Source organism: Neofelis nebulosa, chromosome 2 (genome assembly GCF_028018385.1).
Source record: "Neofelis nebulosa isolate mNeoNeb1 chromosome 2, mNeoNeb1.pri, whole genome shotgun sequence".
Lineage (NCBI taxonomy): Eukaryota > Metazoa > Chordata > Mammalia > Carnivora > Felidae > Neofelis > Neofelis nebulosa.
The window spans coordinates 183120444-183142334 of NC_080783.1; the positions used below are offsets into that span (position 1 = coordinate 183120444).

At 34.5% G+C, this 21891-nt stretch overlaps 1 protein-coding gene and 1 long non-coding RNA gene across 9 annotated transcripts in view; one reads left to right on the plus strand and one right to left on the minus strand.

Moving 5' to 3' along the window:
- Nucleotides 1-21891, plus strand: part of LOC131504751 (BEN domain-containing protein 5) — a 1495810-nt gene that overhangs the window by 695366 nt on the left and 778553 nt on the right. The window lies entirely within an intron of this gene.
- Nucleotides 5693-21891, minus strand: part of LOC131504757 (uncharacterized) — a 36694-nt gene continuing 20495 nt past the window's right edge. Inside the window, exons 2-3 of the long non-coding RNA XR_009258142.1 lie at nt 13891-14008; nt 5693-5773 (exon numbers count right to left, since the gene is read on the minus strand). This is a non-coding gene — a long non-coding RNA (uncharacterized LOC131504757). The remainder of the gene's footprint in view (nt 5774-13890; nt 14009-21891) is intronic.

Here is a 21891-nt window from a genome sequence, read left to right on the forward strand (position 1 = left end):
GGGCATTCAAATGTGGTCAAATAAGGAGGGAGAGAAACAACCAACTAACTTTCCTCTCTCCTTCCTCCCTCTCTTGTCATTGCCTATTATATACTAAACACTTCATATATATATATGTGTATATACATATATACGTATGTGTATATACATATATACGTATATGTATATACACACACACTCATTTAATATATATACACTCATGTAATAATATATATATATACACACACACACACTCACTTAATTTATGCCCCACCCCTAAGAGCAAATGTTGTATTTTCCTGTTTACAGATGAAGAAGCTAGAGCTCAGAGAGGATATGTAGCTAGGAAGTGGTCAAGTTGAAAACAGATTTTATTGACCCTTAAAGCTTGGACTCTTTTATTATACCACTTTCTTGGTCTGAGTAATTTCTTGTCTTTTCTTCCAGTGGTTCTCAAAGTTTAATGTGCATCAGAATCACTTTATATGCCTGGTTAAAAAAAAAGAATTTCTGGGGCCCACCATAAATGTTTAGTTGTATTTAGTAGGTCTATAGTAGGACCTGAGAATCTGCATTTCAGAAAAGCATTTCAGTTAGTTTTCATGTAGTACCTGCTACTTTTTGATGCCCTTCATACCATACTTTGAGGAACCCTTAACTAGATTCTGAATTCCTTGAGTATGGAAATGGTGTCCTATTTATTTAATTTTTCTGTGCGGAAGTACTCAACAATTTGCTGAAGAAATGAGTGAATAAATGAAGCAATGGATGAATGGATTTAGTTATATTGAGTTGTCAAACGCTTATTCTCTCTAATCAAAATGAGCTTCTTTGATCTATTCACTAGCCCCTGGTGTTTATGTTTCCCCTCTTGGACTTATTATCTTATGGGGTGAATTGCCTCCCTGCTTTTTGTATATCAAACAGCTCTAAGAGAAAAAGATTTCCTATCATTTTGAATGTCATCCACCATTCAGTTTGCAAGAATGTTATAAGAAGGCTGCTTGGGAGAAGGGCACAAAGGTAGTTGACCAAATGGAATCTTTCCAGGTCTGCTCTCTTTTTGCTAAGTGGAGCTGTAGCTTTAGGGTACAGTTTTTGGGGAAAAAGTTATGGAAACTGTTATCTAGAGCCTCTCAGCTGCAGTTATTGAAAGTTGGAGCAACAAGCTTGACCCTTCTAGTGATCCTCAGTCCCTGAGCCAATCCTGATCATGCCAGGAGGTCTATCATGTAACTCAACCCACCAACATATCAGTGGGCTCTGAAATCTATTTTGCCATGAATCTGGTATCTAGTCAGCTTGAATTTCATGCTCAGTTTCTCTGACTAACCTCTCATCTTCTTCCTGGGATGAGAAACGGTCTAAAAAGACTAGCTGAGGACTCTAATACCCAGATCTCTTTTTGTCTTTTATATTTTGGCCCATAGTGAAAGGAAGAACTTGATTCAACTTCCTTTGTTTCATTTCTATATTTTGCTAATTTCTGTTCCAAAATACTACTTTATATTTGTAATAACATTCAGCCGTGTCTTATATCTTGAAAAGGGAAGCCAAAATACCTTTGAATTTTCATTTTCTTAACTTTTCAGAGAATATCATAATATTGACCTGCCTTACAGAGTGTTAGGATTAACTAATTAACATTGAATAGTACTTTGAAAATGTTAAATACTATAGAAATGCTAAATAGCTTTATTAGACTTGGAGTCTAAAAGACAAATGAAACTCCAAACTTCATTTAAATGCTTTTATATAATGGGATTTTTTTTCCTCTCAAAAGAATCTTAAAGAAATTTATGTAGCTACATTTTTGGTTCCCAATAGGAAATGTCACAATAAGTATAAAACATAGATGTCTAATTTCCCCACCTTTTCTGTCATTCTCTCTTTCTCCACTGGATCACACATTTATTAAACAAGCATTCCATAGTTGCCTCCTTGCTGACAAGCACCAAGAAAGACACTACAGATATGTGGTTTCTGACTTGTGGAAGATAGATAGGTACACATATTCTCAAGTAAATGTAATACAAGACAGAGCCAGTGATATTATAGAAATGCAGGACGTGAAGGAAGAAAAAGATCCCACTTCAGCTATCAGTGTATTTCTATGATGGATGGGAAAGTCAGGAAGATTTCATATAGCTGGCATTAACGGGGCTATGCTTGAAAAATAAAATGAATTTTGATAGACAAAGGAAATAGCATGAGGAACATTCATGTGTGCATTTTTTTGATGGGGGAACTATAGTTGAGAGAGGTTATATAGCTGATCTGGGAGTTAGACACTAAGTCAGTTCCTGAGTCAGATTTAGAATGCAACCTCTTCCTCACTTCTATTCTGATGTTCTTTGCATTGAACTATGTTTCTTCCTTTAATAGCAAAGGTAATTTACTACATGCCTATTTATCATAATTTGTATTCATTATGGAAAATTGAGATCTCTCTGGTGGTCCAAGAGGAGAGAGCATCACACACAGGCAGAGATAACATAGACAAAATAAAGATTCTTGGAATATTGAGGTGGGTAACAAGGAGTAGGTGGGACCAGGTGAATGGCCATCCACTTGCCTTGAAGTGTAAAGTATTGAGGACTAGTAAGAAATAAAATTAGATAGCACACTGATTAAGAAAGGATTTGAATATTACAATAATGAGGTTTTTACTCAGCCATAGAAAAGAATGAAATGTTGCCATTTGCAACAACATGTATGGATCTGGAGAGTATAATACTAAGTGTAAGTCAAAGACAAATACCATATGATTTCATTCATATGTGGAACTTAAGAAGGAAAATAAATGAACAAAGAAAAAGAGGCAAACGAAAAAACAGACTTTTAACTGTACAGAATAAACTAATGGTCACCAGAGGAAGATGGGTGGGGGAATGGGTGAAATAAGTGAAGGAGATTAATCGTATGCTTATCAAGGGGCGCCACGCTTATCAAAGGGTGCCTGGGTGGCTCAGTCTGACTTAGTCTCAGGTCGTAATCTCATCACTTGTGGGTTTGAGCCCTGTGTCAGGCTCTGTGCTGACAGCTTGGGGTTTAGAGCCTGCTTCATATTCTGTGTCTCCTTCTCTCTCTCCCCTTCCCCCCTCAAAAATAACATTAAAAAATAAAAGAAAAGGGTACACTTATCATGATAAGCACTGAGTAATGTATAGAATTGTTGAATCAGTATATTGTACACCTGAAACTAATATAACACTGTATGTTAACTATACTAGAATTAAAATAAAATTTAAAAAAGGGAGTAATGAAGGTTTTGTCATGTTGTGTGAGGTGTGGCAAAATGACCAAGTAGAAATGACTAGTGGATAGTTGAAGCTATAATTCTGATTGCTAATGAGAAGATAACATGATTTAGGAGTTATTAGTAAGGAAGTAATATCAAGTAATGAAAGGTCTCTAAGGGATGGAGAGGACAAGAGCAAAAAATCAAGAGCCACTAATGAAAGAGTTTATGGCATTGTTAGCTCAGTCTAGTTCCTGATGTATACATGGGAAAAACTGAGGCCCAGAAAGAAGAAAAAACTTGCTGCAAACTATTCACTAATTCAGTGGAACCAGAGCCCATGTCTCTTCACTCCCAGTTCATAGCCCCCCTTCTTCCACTAATACTTATTCCAACCAATTTATGTGTTCTGCAACAGAGGACTATAGCTGCTCAAGTGAAATTTAAACTTGAAATGGAAACCAAAATCATGTACAGGAAGAGAATATTGCTTTCCTTAGTTTTAATCACTTCTGCCCAGCAATTCTTGGGTTCATCTTAGAAGGCATGGCCTCTGGGGATCAGGGGACTGCACATTCCCAGGTGATTACACATGGGTTTATTTGTCTCTCAGCTTTTTAATTTTTTCCCCTTAAGTTTTATTTCGTGTGTGTGTGTGTGTGTGTGTGTGTGTTTTGCTTTTTGTTTTTTCTTTTGCTAATTTTTTCTTGGAGGACAGTTTGCTAAAAGACATTTGAAATATTGCTAGGGAATATATGGCTCATCTTTCAAAACAGGAATTTCGCCTTTTCCTTGGCTGCTGGGGAACCGTGTCCTGAACATACTCACTACTTCCTCTGCCAGGAGATTTGCCTTGACATGCTTCCTAATTTGTACTCCACCTCCTTCAGCCTTCTCTAACCAGTGACAGAGAAATTAAAATTCACTTTTAACCACTGTTTATTAATGCCTGTTTACCGTGAATCAGGGTTTAATTTAATCTAAATGAATTATTTCAGTAGCCAAGTGTGATCAGTATAATTTTACCTATCTTATAAATAAGGAAATTGAGACACAGATAATGGGTTATGTGACATGATTATGGTAGACCGAATAAGGATTCTCCAAAGATGTTCATACGTTACTTTCTAGAACCTGGGAATATGTTACCTTACAGGGCAAAAGTGACTTTGCATATGTAGTTAAGGATTTTGAGATGAAAAGATTATGCTGGATTATTTAAGTGGACCCAACATAACCACAGAGGTCCTTAAAAGAGGAAGTCTGAAGGCTTAGAGTCAGATGAGACATGGTGATGGAAGCAGAGAGGTCAGAGAGAGACAGATTTGAAGATGCCATGCTCCTGGCCTCGAAGATGGAGGCAGAAGCCACAAGCCAAGGAATGCAGGTGACCTCTAGAAACTAGAAAAGACAAGGGAACAGATTCATCCCAGAGCCTCCAGAAAGAATGTCACACTGCCCACACTTTGAAATTAGAATTTTAAGAAATATATATTTTTTTAATTTTTATTTATTTTTGAGAGAGAGAGAACATGAGAGGGGAGGGGCAGAGAGAGGGAGACACAGAATCTGAAGCAGGCTCTGGGCTCTGAGCTGTCAGCACAAAGCCCAACGCAAGGCTTGAACCCATGAGCCATGAGATCATGACCTGAGCTGAAGCTGGATGCTTAACTGACTGAGCCACCCAGGCACCCCTGAAATTAGAGCTTCTTACCTCTAAAATTATAAGATAACAAACTGGCATTGTTTTAAGCCACTAAGTCTGTGGTAATTTGTTACAAAAGCAAAGGAAGCTGATACATTAAAGTTATACAGCAGGTAATTTTTCCAGTGATTTCTGTTTTTCCACATGTAAAGAATGCACTCTATAGACATGTAACTGAGCCCTATCTTGCTTGACACTGTTGACCCTTTATTTCTTTGTGACTCTCTTCCCTTTGCATCTAAGATAGTAGATGCTCCTTAACCTCTTCCTGCTCTGATCATTTTGTCAATTATGGGCTCCATCTCTTATTTATTGTGTTCTGAATATATTTCTCTTTCCTTTCCATCTCCTTGCTTCCCTTTTCTTTCCTCCTTTTCATACTGTCCCTAACATTCACCCCTCAAAACTCCTACTTTTCACTTTTATGCTAATGATTCCCAAAGATGTCTCTTCTCTAAACCTTAGACTCCCTATAAATATCTATCCTTGGAGAATTGAGAACCAAGGCAGAGAAAATTTTAAATACAACTATAGACCAAAGACCAATAATCTTCAAAAGTACAATAGATATGACCTTTCAGTAGCGATCATAAAAGTCAGAAGACAATAGATTGACATCTTTTTAAAAAAATTTTTAACATTTATTTATTTTTGAGAGACAGAGAGATAGAGTATGAGCAGGGGAGGGGCAGAGAGGGAGAGAGGGAGACACTGAATCCGAAGCAGGCTCCAGCACAGAGCCTGATGTGGGCCTTGAACCCATGGACCGCAAGATCATGACCTGAGCCAAAGTTGGATGCTTAACCCACTGAGCCACCCAGGTGCCCTGAGATGACATCTTCAAAGTCCTAAAAGGGGGGAAAAAGAAAAAGAAAAACAGTTAGAATTCCACTCTTAGAATATCCTTCAAAAATGGGAGACAGACAAAATCTGAGAAAATTCACTGCTTCCAGACCTGCACCACAGAATAGACCACTGGAAGTTCTTCATGCTGAAGAAAAATGAACCAAGATGGCACTCTACAGTTTGACTATGAAGTTCCTAAGTTGGTTTTCTTTGTATTCATCCTGCTTAAAATTTACTGAGTTTCTTAAATCCATGAATAAAAGTCTTACATAAATTCTCTGAAATTCTCCAAAATGCAGGAAGGAATGAAAAGCAATAGCTAATGGCAGTTATTGACACAAAAGACATTTATTATTTAAAATTATAGTGACAATGTCTTCTGGGTGTTATAAGAGGAAGCAATATATTTGACCATTGTAGTACAAAAAGGAGAAGGGAGTAAATGGGATTAAATGATCATAAGATTCTTGTATTTTTCTTAGGAAAAAGACATATGGAAAAATTTAATGTGGGGTGCCAGGGTAGTTCAGTTGGTTAAATGTCTGGTTCTAGATTTCAGCTCAGGTCATCTCATGTCTCATGAGATCCAGCCCCTCGTCAGGCTCTACACTGTCAGCAGAGAGCCTGCTTGGAATTCTGTCTCTCCCTCTCCCCCTTCCCCCATTCTCTCTCTGTGTCTGTCAAAATAAATAAATAAATAAAACTTTTAAAAAATTTTAATGAACTATACACTTGATTTTTTTTTGTACTTTATTGTATGTCAGTTATCTTTGATAAAAAAAAAGTGAAAATGAAAATGTGTTGATATATCAAGAGAAAAATTTTGGATAAATTCCTTGAGATTATTTGTATATGGGGTTCAATTTGACAACATTCCTCCTTACTCCTCCTTACACTCTTAACATAGGGCCTATATGACTGTTCATTCAACAAATGTTGATATTCCCACTATACGCTGCCCACTGTGATAGGCACTGGATATACAGAGATTGAGACTAATGTTAAGAGTTGTTCATTAATGAACAAATGGTAGTAGTCTGTGAAGGTTTCTGAGTAAGGAAGTTAATTGGCGCTAAACCTTAGGGATTTCTGCAACAAACATCTTGGTGGTTGTAAGAATGGAGGGATGGGGTTAGATGATATGATTTTCTCTTGGTTCTGTACTGCCTAAAGTCACTCCTATAGGCCTCCTTTTCTAGCATTTTCTTTAAGGAAACAAATACACAATTTTCTAGTGTCCTCTAGATAAGGACATCTGGGATGTCCTCCATGAAACCTCGGTGCCAAGAGGAAAGGAATGGTTGGTGTGTTCTCTTTCTCTCTCTCCCTCAAATAAGGTGAACAAAAGTGGCTCAGATTTTTTAAAACATTTATTTATTTTTGAGTGAGAGAGACAGAGCCTGAGTGTGGGAGCGGCAGAGAGAGAAGGAGACACAAAATCCAAAACAGGATACAGGCTGACAGGACAGAGCCTGACGCAGGGCTCAAACTCACAAACCATGGTATCAAGACCTGAGCTGAAGTTGGCTGCTTAACCACCCAGGCATCCCTGACTCAGATTTGTCAGAATGCTAGTGGTGGGTCAGACTGCTGGAGAGAGGGCCAAGCTCTGTCAGAGAGTGACTCAGGATGCCCTTAGAGTACTGGTTACTGGACTGAACACAGTGCAGTGGGTATGAGATCATAGTCAAGAGGTGAGATGAGTTTTCTGTTGTTAAAGCAACTCTGCAGTTAGTTTCTGTTTTTCCTTCTGTTGTGATAGAGGTTAAGAAGGTATTGTTTGATGATTAATGTGTTAAAGAGAAATTGCTTCTTGGGTCTATTGGGTTAATTTGTTTTCCTATAGGTTTCTCCCCTAAATTAGCAATATCTTATAATGTTTTCATTACACAGAAGTCCAGGATAAAAAGCATTGAATTATGAAATAGTCACTCATTCATTTATTCAGTTAGCATTTACTGAGTTCCTAATCATTGTTAGCCACTGTGTTCATTATTGGTGATATAAATATAACTAATTGTACTTTCAGCCAAGTCTACATTTATAGAGAAAGACAGACAAAGAAATATAAATTAAAATGAAGTGACAATTATGAGAATTCAGTTTGAAATAAATGCAGATTGAACACAAAAGAGGAACTAATTAATTCTATCTCAGGAGTCTGGGAAGTCTTTATTGATGATGTTATTTGAATTGGATGTAGGGGAAAAAGTAGTTCCCCAGGCCTTACAGCCATTCTAATTGAAGGAAACAATAGGAGCAAAGACATGAAGACTTAAAAATTTCCTGTCTGGCTAACTATAGGTAATCTAGAACACAGAGTGTGTGTCGGGAAGTAGTAGGATATGAGTTAAGACTATGAAATGAGTTGGAGGTCAATTGTCAAGAGCATTTAAAGTCCTCAGAATGGTGAATTATCTGTAATGAGTGTGTTTACTGAACCACCCAGGTTTTTTCCCCCTCAGGGTTTTAAGTATTTACAAACTGAATAAAGAAAGATATACAACACACTGTAATTAATTTAATAATTAATAAAATTCAGTATAATTCATTTGTGTGTATATTCGTTTTATTTTAATTCCAGTGTAGTTAACATGCAGTGTCATATTAGTTTCAGATGTACAATATACTGATTCAATAGTTCCGTATATTACTTCATGCTCATCAAGATAAGTGTACCCTTTTCTTTTTAAGTTTATTTATTTATTTTGAGAGAGAGAGAGAGCAAGTGCAAGCTGGGGAGGGGCAGAGAGAGAGAGAGAGAGAAAGAGAGAATTCCAAGCAGCCTCCATGCTGTCAGCATGGAGCCCCACATGGGGCTTGATGAACCATGAGATCAAGACCTCAGCCAAAAATCAAAAGTGGGATGCTTAACCAACTGAGCCACTCAGGTGCCCCAAGATAAGTGTACTCTTAATCCTCTTCATCTATAATTAATTTTTGTAAATTTTATTGTGAGAAATTTAAAATATATAGGAAAATACAAAGAGTAACATTACAAATACCCTTATTTGCTGCCCAGAATTAATAGCCATTAATATTTTGTTATGTTTATTTCTAGTTTTGTTTTTTGCTTTTTAAGAAAGAAGGCATTGCAATTTGTATTTGTTTTCTCAGGATGCTGCAACAAAGTACCTTTGATTGGGTGGCTTAAAACAATAAAAATTTATTCTCTCATTGCTTTGGAATTCAGAAGTATAAAATTAAGATGAAATCAAGGGCCACACTTGTGGCCTAGACTCTGGAGTCTCTAGGGGGAGAATTCTTCCTTGTTTCTTTCAGTTTCCAGTATCTCTAGGCATCCCTTGACTTCTTTGGCTAGTAACTACATCACTTCAACCTCTGTCTTTGTCTTCACGTTACTTTCTCTTCTGTGTGAGTCTTTTCCTCTTCTATTTCTTATGAGGACACTTGTGAGATTTAGAGTCCACTGGGTAATCCAGATGATTTCATCTCAGGATTGTTAACATATATATGCAAAGACCCTTTTTCTAAACAAGGTTACATTCATGAGCTCCAGGGACTTGGATGTGGACATAAATTCTGGGGGGATACCATACAACCTACTACATAGTTTCAGCTGAAATTCCTTTTATTCAAAGAAGCAAGTCTCATTTCCTATCCCTACTTATTAAAGATAGCATGTTTCCTTCTTGTCTATGTTCATTTTGTTTTACATCATTTATTTTCATTCATATAAAATAATTTGGTATTTTTTCTATGTGTATATAGTTTTGGATTTACAAAGACATCATCTTGTACAAATTATTCTGAAATTTGCCTTTTTATTTCAATGTTATATATTTTTAGAACTGTGTAGTTTTGGGAACTAAAACTAGCTATTCTCTAATCTATTTCTATTAAATTATTTTTTATTAGTCAGGATAGGCTAGGTACCAAAAAAATCTCTGTTATTTAACACACAAAATATTTATTTATATTCCTGCTATATAACCACCTGGGTCAGTAGCATGTTCTGCTCTACAAATGCACTCAGGACCCAGGTTGAAGAAGTTTCACAAACTTGGTCACACGCCATCTGAAAACCAAGGCTTCCTCAGCTAACACAACAGGAGAAAAGAAAGTTGTGGGATTTCACACAAGTAATTAAATGCTTCAATGTAGAAGTGTCATTTCCATTCATAAGTTATTGGCCAGAAATATTCACATGACTCACCTAAATGCAAAGGAGGTATATAGGTGTATGTCCAGAAGAAAAGGAGAACTAGTTACAATGAGCAATGGAAATCTGAGATGCTTTCCTATTATGCTATCGTATAAATATACTACATTATATTAGTTTTAGGCAAATATACCATATGACGGACATTAAAGGAGTTTCCATTTTTGAAATTGCTAATAATGCTGCATTTGGCATTGGTATGTGGTAATTTTTGTCCATATGTGAACATTTCTTCCAACTCCTATATCTAGAAGTTGGATTGTTGGGTCACAGATTATGCATGTTTTTTATTTAGTAGGACTACCATATTGTTTCCAAACTATATTATTAGTTTACATTCTTACCAGCAGTATATGAAAATACAATTTTCCTTACATTTTTACCAGCCTTTAACATTGTCATGCTTTTTAATTTTCATCAGTTTGATTGGTGGAAAGGACATCTCATTATTATTTTAACTTATGCTTCCCTAATGACTAGGTTTAACATCTTAATTGATTGATAGATAGATAGATAGATAGATAGATAGGTAATTTTTTGTCAAATTAACAAATATTTACTAAGCACTTACTATATACCAGAAGCTATGCTAGGGACTAGGGATATAGCATTAATCTCTGATTTCAAGCAATAAATCTGGTCCTGGGATCTGTTGGAAGACAGGAGGGATCATCAAGTAGGTTATGCAGGCCCTGAGGGATTCAAAGAGGATGTGATCTCAGAGACAGCATTAATGAGTAAGATTATGCTGTAATTCCTAAGGTAGACATTGTTTACTCTGAGCCACTCTACTCCCCAAAGCATCTTATAACCTATAATTATAGGTATGTATTGAGAGGTGGGTGATAAGGTGTGTCTTTTAGTATATTGAGACCTAGCTAAAAGTAATTTAGGTCACTCTTTCACACCATGTAGAAGTCACAGTACCACAGTACCACACAAGATTTTTGTGCAGTTTTCTTGGGGAAGACCTCACATTTTCATGGTAACCTCTGTGTCTGGGTTCTTCTTCTTCTTCTTTTTTTTTTTTTTAAGTTTATTTATTTTGAGAGAGAAGACGAGCATGGTGGGGGAGGGGGAGGGAGAGAGAGAATTCCAAGTATGCTTTGCACTGTCAGTGCAGAGCCTGACTCAGGGCTTGATCCCACAATGGTGAGATCATGACCTGAGTTGAAATCAAGAATTGGACGATTAACCTATTGAGCCACCTGGGCATTCCCAGGTTTTTTTGTTTTTGTTTTTGTTTTTGTTTTGTATGAGAGAAAAATAAACTATTGTGTTTAAGACACTGCAATTATTTTCCTGTTTCTCACAGCTGTACTCATTCCCAAAGGAGGAGGATACACACACATACACAAAATATAAAACCAACACCATAATTTCCTTAAAGTATTTGTTAAGTATATTAAAATTAGTTGAAGTTGGAGGTGTTGGAGAAATTATTTACATCACAAAAATTAAAACCAAGTAGGTTATTGTCTTAAAATATTTTTTAATCATCCCACCACAAGCAAATTTTACTAGCCTCTTAACTGCATATAATCATCCTTACTTGTACTTACCACCATCTCTGTAGTTTCTTTTTCTGTCTACTTGATGGAAAGTCAAATTCCACTCATTTGCTGACATCAAAACCTACAACTGTTTTTATTGCTTGGGTTTTTGCCATCCAGGTTTTGCATATACTCAAATGTCTGTATTTTCCCAACCATGAAAGGAATTTTAATGCTAGCTTAATAGTATGATATATAAAATGTTTATCTCATTATACTTTAATAATAATAGTAACTAATATTTACTGAGTACTTGCTATGTTATAGGCACCATGTTATATTCTTTATATTTCCCTTTTGTACTTTTAAAAACAACTGTATTGAGGCATAATCAACATAAAAGAAATCACACACATTTAAAGTGTACAATTTGATGTTTTGACATATGTGCACATTTATGAAACCATCTCCTCCCCAGGCAACTATTAATCTTCTTTGGCTCATTATAAATTAGGTTTCTGTTTCTAGAGATTTATATAAAGGGAAGTGCATACTATGTACTCGTCTTTATCTTGTTTCTTTCACTCAGCATAACTATGTGGAGATTCATTGTCATTGCATGTATCAATATTTCATTCCTTTTTATATATTTTATATGTCTTCAGTTATATAGATATACCACAATTTGTTTATATTTCACCTTCTGATAGACATTTGAGTGCCCTCTCCATTTTAGTTATTACAAATAAGGCTTTATTAACATTCAGGTACAAGTATTCACGTGTATAGAAGATTTCATTTCTCCCAAGTGGACACCTTGCAGAGGAATGAGTGGGTAAGATGGTAGGTAAATGCTTAATTGTTTACAAAACTGCCAAAATATTTTCTAAAATGTCTGTACCATCTACATTTTTATAAGCAATGCACTGTTCTTCATTGCCTGACCTCTACCGTCTTTTTTTTTTCTACCTCCATTGTCTTGAAAACCATTATTTCATATATTTTGTCCTGTTCTTTAGCTTTTTCATGTGGAAGTGTAACTCTGGTTCCTGTTACTTAAACTTGGTCTGACACAGAAATCTTTTTTCTATCTCATTAGTGCTTGTAACCACTGTATAATGCAGGCAGTCTTGTTATCCCCGAATGAGAAGTAAAGAAACTGCTTTTTCTCACCTGCACACTTGTGTTACTACGGTTCCTTTTCATTTGTTCATTTAGTCAGTCAACATTTCAGTCATCGTTGTACCAGACCCTGTAATTAGGTGCTGACAATAGTGAAGGATAAAAAGTAATTTCCATTTTAGGAGTATCACTCTGCTATAAGTAGAGGATGAATTAGAAATTTCGGGATAAGAGGCGGGTGCAACAGTCCATAAGAGAAATGGTGAGAAGATTTAGTGGCAGTGGCAACAAGATGGAAATAAGTCTTTATATATTCAGAAAGTAGTATATAGACCTATGAAGTAATAGATACCATGTTTGGACTCAGAAATTTTTGTTTTAATTAACTAAATAACTTAGTGGTTGAGTGGAGATGGAGATGGATAGTGTTCATACACATTCATTTCTTTTCTTATTCAGGTAGCCATTGGGGGGAAACAAGCACTTAAAAGCACAAACTGTTTGCCAACAGGTAAAGTAAACTTGGACAGGTTCCCCGCAGATTTCTTACTTTATTAGGTGACTACTATTAGACCACTTATCTCCAGGATAATGTTTTGAAGAGTATAAAATAGCATGGGAAAACATTTTATATTTTTTATTAGGTGACAAAGACATTTGTCTTTGGTGGAAAAGTATATGTATATAAATGCTACATTGAAGTATTAAGTATTTTCCTTTTGGAGCATATTTTAGTTTTTTCTACTTTGTGTTTTACTGTTTTATCTCACTTTTTTTTTTACAGTGAACAAATTTTTTTGTAGTAAACATGAAATTAATGTAAAATCAGGCCTAGACAAACTATTTGTTACTTCTAATTTGGCTTTCCAAAATTCCCTGTTTTATACCACTTTTAAATGTTGCCCACTTCTATATAGATGTAAACTTGATAGATCTTTGTTACTTCTAGATCTGTATAGTCATTGTCCTCCTTAATCAGCTTCCTAGTCCTGGCCCTCTATTTCCATTTCCATCCTAGGTTCCATCTCACATGACTTGTTGTGACAGTAAGCAGAGAAATGTTTAAGAGCATCTGGGTCAAGTAGAGCTGAGTTTATACCCTCGCTCTGCCAATTGCTAGATGTGCAGATTTGGGCAATTTAGTTAACCTCTCTAACCCTCAGTTTTTCCAACAGTAACATGGGCTGGAAATAGTGCTATTATTGGATTTTCACGATAATTAAATGAGATTGTGTATATATAAAATACATAGCATAGTTCACACATATTTCATAAATGAAGGCTATTACTACTATTTTTTTTATAATTAAAGAAATCTCACCTTGCATTTCCCACTAAGTCAATTCTAGTAGGTATGGTGTTGACATAGCCTTTGAAGACAATTAGAATTCAACTCTCCTTTCTCTGGTCTTTCTAAATCTTGGTTTAGTTAATGAATACTAGGGAAAATGGAAAAAGTAGGCAGAATCAAACACACAAGGAAAAATTAATTTTATGCAAGCAAGGTACTTAGAAGACAAGGTATTAACAAATGGTGAGGAACACAGCTCCGTATAAAGGATAAGACCGATTATAACAGAGCGGCTCTATGGTCTAGTGAGTAAGAATACCAACCATGGAGCCAGATTGCCTGTCTTTCAATCTGGCTCACTACTTATTAGCCCTTACCTTATAAAAGTTATTTAAACTCTTTGTGCTTCAGTTTTCTACTCTTCAGATTGTTAAGAGGATTAAATTAGTTTATGTGTTTAAAGTGTTTAGAAAGGTGTTTGACACACAGTAAGCCCATGTGTTTGCTATCATCATTATCTGCATTTAAATATCCTATACTTTGTATATCAATAAGCTAATGCATTCATATTTTTGTCCAAATATTAATATTAGGATGAATAGAAGCTTTATTATTTTTTTATAGTTGAGGAAACTGAGGCTCAAGAAGATTAAATAACTTGTTCAATATTATACAGCTATATAAAGGTATATAGAAGAAGGTCTTACTCATAGTAAGCTATAAATAAGTATTTTTATGTGAAAAGTTGGAATTTGATCCTAAGTCTCCATAACTCCATAACCTCAAAAAACACTTTTTTTTCACTCCACAAAGTTAATCAGACAGATCTATTTTTTTTTATGTCTAATCTATTTTCTTGCATTTGCCCAATGATATTGAGCAATTGCACATCTGGAAATGTGAGAAAATATCTTATTATAGTTTAAACAATTAACTAATTGACTTTTGGTGATGTGATTTAAATTTTTTTACTGAGGTAAAGTTGATATATAACATAAATTTTAGGTATACAACATTGTAATTCAACATCTGTGTATACTACAAAGTGATCACCACCAAAAATCTAGTCATCATCCATTACCACACAACTGACCCCTTCAGCCATTTCACCTTCCACCCCAACCTCCTTCTTATATGCTAACCATTAATCTGTTCTCTGTGTCTGTGAGTTTGTTTTGGTATTTTTGTTTGTTTGTTCATTTGTCTTGTTTATTTAGACTGCAGATATGAGTGAAATCACACAGTATTTGTCTTTCTCCATATGACTTATTTCACTGAGCATAATAACACCTTCAAGGTCCATCCATGTTGTAGCAAATGGCAAGATTTCATTCTTATTTATGGCTGAGGAGTATTCCATTTTGTGTGTGTGTGTGTGTGTGTGTGTGTGTGTGTGTGTGTGTGAATACATACATACATGCATACCAAATCCACTTTATCCATTTATTCATCTGTGAACACTTAGGTTATTTACCAATATCTTGGCCATTGTAAATACTGTGCAATAAACACAGGGGCACAAATATCTTTTGAATTAATGTTTTCATATTCTTTGTATAAATACCCAGAAGTGGAACAGCTAGATTATATGGAAGATCTATTCTTAATTTGGAATAAGTGTTTCCATAAGTATGGAAACAGAATTTCCATACTGTTTTTCATAGTGGTTATACCAATTTACATCCCCACTAACAGTACACATCCTCATAAACACTTGTTATTTTTGGTCATTGTGATAGTAGTCATTTGAGCAGGTGTGAAAAGACACCTCATGATGGTTTTGAGTTGCATTTCCCTAATCATTAGTGATATTGAACATTTTTTCATGTGCCTGTTGGCCACCTGTATGTCTTCTTTGGAAAAATGTGTATTCAGATTCTCTGCCCATTTTTTTTTAACTCTTTTTGTTCTTCTTGTTGTTCTTGAGTTATATGAGTCTTTTAAATATATTTTGGCTATTAACCCCTTAACAGACATATGATTTGCAAATATCCCATTCTGAGGGTTGCCTTTTCGTTTTGAGGATGATTTCCTTCACTATGCAGAAGCTTTTTAGTTTGATGTAGTTCTATTTGTTTATTTTTACTTTTGTTTCCTTTACCTTTGGAGTCAGATCCACAAAGATATCACTAAGGCCAATATACATGAAAATCCTCATTAGAGAAATACATTTACAGTAATTATAATATTAGGTGAGGCTGACATCTTTACAAAGTTAAGTGGTATATTACCCTATATTAAGGATGTTAGATTTTTGAAGTAGGTGTTTCAGATGTCTTCTCTTAATTATCACTGTGTAACTGATGAAACACACAGATTCCTGCCTGCTCTTTTGTGTCTCCTTGGATTTGTTTGGAGTTTATTTTTAATTTGCATTGAGATATTTATGTTCATAGAATCAGAAGCCCTCACTGGCTAGCAGTTGTTTTATTGTGTGACTATGGGGATTTCTATGTCTATTTCCCATCTCCTCTCAGTTTGGGATGTGATTTCTCATTAGAGGTAAATGTGTTTTAGTCTTGTCACTTAATTCTCAGCTCTGTTTATAATGATGATATTCTCTCTATATAATTATGATGATGATATCTTATTAGTACTTGTTGATCATATATTATGGGACAAACACTATGTTAAAAACAGTTCACTATTATATTTATTCCTCAAAATAACTAATATTTTCATTGTACAGAGGTGCAAACTGAGGTTTGGGAAGGCAAAGTAAGTATCTCAAGTTACAGCCAAGATGAGTTCAGAACCTTTTCTCTTAAGCACTGCACTATATTTTTTCTTATTAAAAATGCAGTGCATATTACTTATAGAAATAATAGAAAATACAGATAACCAAAATGAAGAAAACAAAAATTTCCTATAACCCAATTAAAAAGAAATAATTATTGTTGACATGTTGGCATAATTTTACTTTTGTTGTTTCTCTTCCCACATGTATAGAAAGAAACAAAAAAGCAAAATTGTGTACATATATTTTTCTTAAAAATGAGATAATATGAAACCATTTTTATACATGCTTTATCTTCCACTTGTCAATACAGTCTGAATATTTTCCACATATTAAATATTTTTGTATAAGATTCTTTTAAATAATCTCAGGAGATTATTGTTCGGATGCATCATAATTCATTATATCAATCCCTTAGTTTTGGACAATTAAGTTCTACAACAAACAGTGCTATAGTAAGTAAATAGTTTTGTGTTTCCTATGATTATTTCATTAGGCCAAATTCCCAAACATGGGAATTGAAGTTATATATACTTAAAATAGTTTTAAGCCATGTTAATAAAATGCCCTCAAAGTTCTGTCATTTAATACTCTTATCAGGCAGTGTATAAATATGCCAGACTCTATCACCTCTTTCAAAAGTAAATAGTGCCCTTTTGTTAATTATTTAAGTTTATTGTTAGGTTAGAATAATGGAAATTTATAATTTTATTTTATTTTGATTTTTTTTTCTTTAGCAGTTCTCTGGTTCATGTCCTTTCTCTCTCCCTCCATTTCTCTCTCCCCCTCCCTCTCATAATGGCATTTTTTTTGATTGTGAAAGATATTGTTTTTATATTGATAGACTTAAATTTTTTTCCCAATGTTTATTTAGTTTTGAGAGAGACAGAGACAGACTATGAGCAGGGGAGGGACAGAGAGAGACAGACAGACAGACAGACAGACAGAATCCAAAGCAGGCTGCAGGCTCTGAGTTGTCAGCACAGAGTCCAACTGGAGGCTCTAACTCATGGACCCCAAGATCATGACCTGATCCAAAGTAGGATGCTTAACCACTGAGCTACCCAGGTGCCCCTAGACTTTTGTTTTAAAAAACTGTTTTAGGTTTATAGAAATGAGTGAATAATACAGAGAGTTACCATATCCTTTTGCTACTCACCCCCTCCAATTTCCCCTGTTAGAAAACTTTTTGGATCAGTGCAGTATATTTATTAATTTTGATAAGTCAATATTGATAAAAATTACTATTAACTAAAGGTTATAATTTACATTAGGGTTCACTCTTTGTGTTGTACATTCTATTCATTTTGACAAATGTAAAATGACATATATTTACCATTACAGTTTTGTGCAGAATAATAGTGTCACTACCCCTAAAATCCACTGTGCTCCACCTACTCATCCTTCTTTCTTTCCATTCCCCTAGCTCCCTAGCAACCTCAGATCTTTTAGTCTGCATCGTTTTGCCTTTTTCAGAATGTCATATGATTGGATTGGAATTATACAGTATGTAGCCCTTTCAGGTTGACTTCATTCACATAGCAATGTGCATTTAAGTTTATCTCATGTCTTTTCATGACTTGATGATCTATTTCTGTTTATTGCAGAGTAGTATTCCACTGTGTAGAATATCATAGTTTATCTATTTACCTATTGAAGGACACCTTTATTGTTTCCAAGTTTCAGAAGTTATGAATAAGGCTTCTATAAACATTTGTGTGCAGATTTTGTGTGGACATACATTTTCAACTCATTTGGATAAATACTAATGACTGGTGAATCGTATGGTAAGAATTCATTTAGTTTGGTAAGAAACCACCAAAGTGTCTTCCAAAGTGTCTTTACCATTTTTCATTCTCATCAGCAAGAATGAGAGTTCCTACTGCTCATACCTCTACTAGCATTTGTTTTGAATTTTGGTCATTCTATTAGGTAGCATCTCATTGTTGTTTTAATTTGCAATTCCCTAATGACAAATGATATTGACCGTATTTTCATATGCTTATTTTGCCATCTGTATCTTCTTTGCTGAGATATCTTTACAGATTTCTAGCCCATTTTTTAATTGGGATGCTTTTTATTGTTGAGTTTTAAGTATTTGTGCATTTTAGGTTCTTTGTTCATTTCTGAATACAGGAAAATATTTGTAAAATATGCCCAGTTTGTGGCATATCTTTTCATTTTCTCCAGTGCAAACTTTTTGAGTAAATTAACTTTTTCTATTTATAGAATTGAATATTTTCCCATGTTATTACTTACCTTTCAGTTTTCTTTATATTATTTTTGATATTCAGAAGTTTTGATTTTCAAATTGTCATATCCATAATTTTTTTCTTTGGTTCTTATTTCTCTATAGCTAGATAAGGAAAGACCCTTTCATTTTAAGAGTATGTAACTAATTGTTAATTTATACTCTCTTTAAGGGTTCTGTAGCTTGGCTTGGCCTTTCTTTCCTTCCTCTTCTTCTCCTCTCTATCTCCTCCACCTAGTTTTCTTCCATTTCCTTCTTCTACAATCTCTAATCTACTTTATTTTGGTTAGTAAGGTTAGACATAGAGACTTAACATTAGTTCTTTCTCAATGATTATGTTTAGGCAGTTATCCAACATTGGTTGAAAAATCTATTAATTCTCCATGAAAAGGTTTTTTTTTATCATATTAGATATTTCTTTCATTACTTTAGGTCACTGGAATTTAAACTCTATGAGAGTAGTAATTCTATCTTTTTATTTCTCTGTATTCGCAGAGCATAGAATAGTTTTTGGCACACAGCAGACATTCAGTAAATTTCTGTGGGATAATAAATGAATGAATGAGTTCTTCAGGATTTTCTGTACTGTTCTGTTTTATAGCTATTTCCATACCATTAGAATATTGTTTTAATACTTGTAAGCTTGTAATATATTTTACTATTCTAACCTAAGGCCCCCTTTGCTACTCTTTTTTTTAAGTATTTTTTAATGTTTAATGTGTTTTGAAAGATGATTTTTGGAATTACTCTCTCATATTCTAAAATTATCTTTGGTGTTTTCATTGAAGTTGTGTTAAATCCATAGAATAATTTAAGCGGAGTTGACATATAATATTAATAATACTTTCCATATAAGAACATGGTATGTTTCATCTTTTTCTATCCATAATAGAGCTTGGGTAACTTTATTTATGCAAGTTCTTTATTTTTTGTTAAGTATATTTGGAGGTAGTTTCTATTTTATTGCTAGTGAACATTAGATATTTTTTATTATATTTTGGAACTGGGTTTTGCTGATATATGGGGAAGCTATTTATTCTTTTTGTAGATTCCCTTTATATTACAGGTTTTTATATAGGCTTTTAAGTAGTGTTTCTGTGAACTGTAAGCATCATTCAGTGCCCCTCCACATCTCTGTATACTTCATCTACTGAGAAAATGAAAAAGAATTTTAAAAGACCTTAGAAACATGAGATCTGAAATAAAATCCTGTCCCTCACTTCTATGACTAAGAAAATCATATAATCATCATTGAGCTCCAATTTACTAATAGGTAGAGTGGGAATAACCTTCTGAGGACCTGACAAAAATAATGGTCATAACTTTTTAAATCAACAATAACATTGTTATAATGCTGATAGCTATTTACTATTAATGTAAGGACTAAATAATCATTCTTCTTGTGCTCACAAAAATCTTATAAAGTAAATACTATTATTATCCCAACTTTCATATGAAAAATTGAGGCTTGGGGAAGTTTTTAGAAATTATATACTATAGCAGTTAATGAGTGAGATCTTGGAGCCTGGCTGCTGGGTTTGAACTCCAACTCCCCAATATATTCACTATGTGAGCTTGGACATATTTTTTAACCTCTCTGAGCATCAGTTTCCTTGTTCATAATATAGGGAATAATAATAATATGTACTACAGAAGTACTTTTTTGTTTTTTTTATGTTTTGTGTTTTTTTGAGGTGTTTAGAATAGACGTAGAAGTGATATATAAATATGAACCAACTGACCAACCTGTGCTTCTTCCATTGAGGCCAGAAATTCTGTGATAGTCATAGAGTCATGTGTGTTACAGGATACCCTATTGGCTTAAGTGAATGCTATAGGATCAGAATCACTCTTCCTTAATCAAATCCAGCTTATTTTTCAAAGTTTATTTTATGTAACCAGATTAAAGAGAGGCTTATTTGAATTCCATTGATCATGGACATAATTTAGACAGGATTTTCTCATCAGTTAGACCAACGTCTGAGTAGAAGCCCTATATCTCTTAAATTCTTACCTGCCACATCTAATCATTTAGAAAATCCAATTGGCTTTTCCACCAATGCTGCTCTAGTCTGAACCACTATCATCTCTCACTTGGATTACTACAATAGCCTCATAATGGGTCTTTCTGCTTCTACTTTTGCCTCCTTTTGGTCTGTTGCCAAACAGTAGCCAAGACTATGCTCAAAACTCTCCAATACTTCCCACTTCACTTAGAATAAGAGGATCTTAAAATAATTTATAACAAACTACTTAATCTGGCCCCCTGTATCCTCTGTGATCTCATCTCTTGCTACTTTGTCCCTCATCCTGTTCCTGATACATTGAGCATTTACCTTTCCTTGAATATTCTGGGATCCTCCTATGGATCTGTTCCTTCTGTGTGGAATACTCTTTCCTCAGATATATGATTGGCTAACTCCATTCCCTCATTTAAATATGTGCTGTAAACCAACTTTCAAGGGAAAACTTCTTTGACCTCTCTGTTTAATAAAGGAAACTTTTTTATCCCCCCTGCCCCTTACACCACACTCATTTTCTGTGACCTTCTCTACTTTTTATAGCACTCAATTTTATAAGTCTGTTTTGTTCACTGACATAGTACATGGTATGAAATAGGTCCTTAATATTTAAAATTGATTTTGATAGTGCATTTGTTAGCATTATAGAATAATGCAATTCCAAATTTGATAGTCGCATAGGGATTATCTTATACGTACAACTTTTATGTTCCAAAATGTTTATGACCATGTGGTTTTATTTCTTTATTATTTATATTTACCACTCCTGGGAAGAATGCAAAATATTTGCATTAAAAACAATGAAAAAACAATACTGAAAAAAAAACCCATAATGATACAATAGGACCATTGAAACAAGGATAAGATAACCAGAGGTAAGAAATGAAAGGAAGAGTGAATGTAAAACTGAACTGTGCTTCCTGGTAGCCAAGGCAGAAAAGGGAATGTATTCAATTAGGTAATTCTTGCTAAATCACAGTCTATGGATAATCAATATCAGAATGATCAAAGGTGCTTGTCTA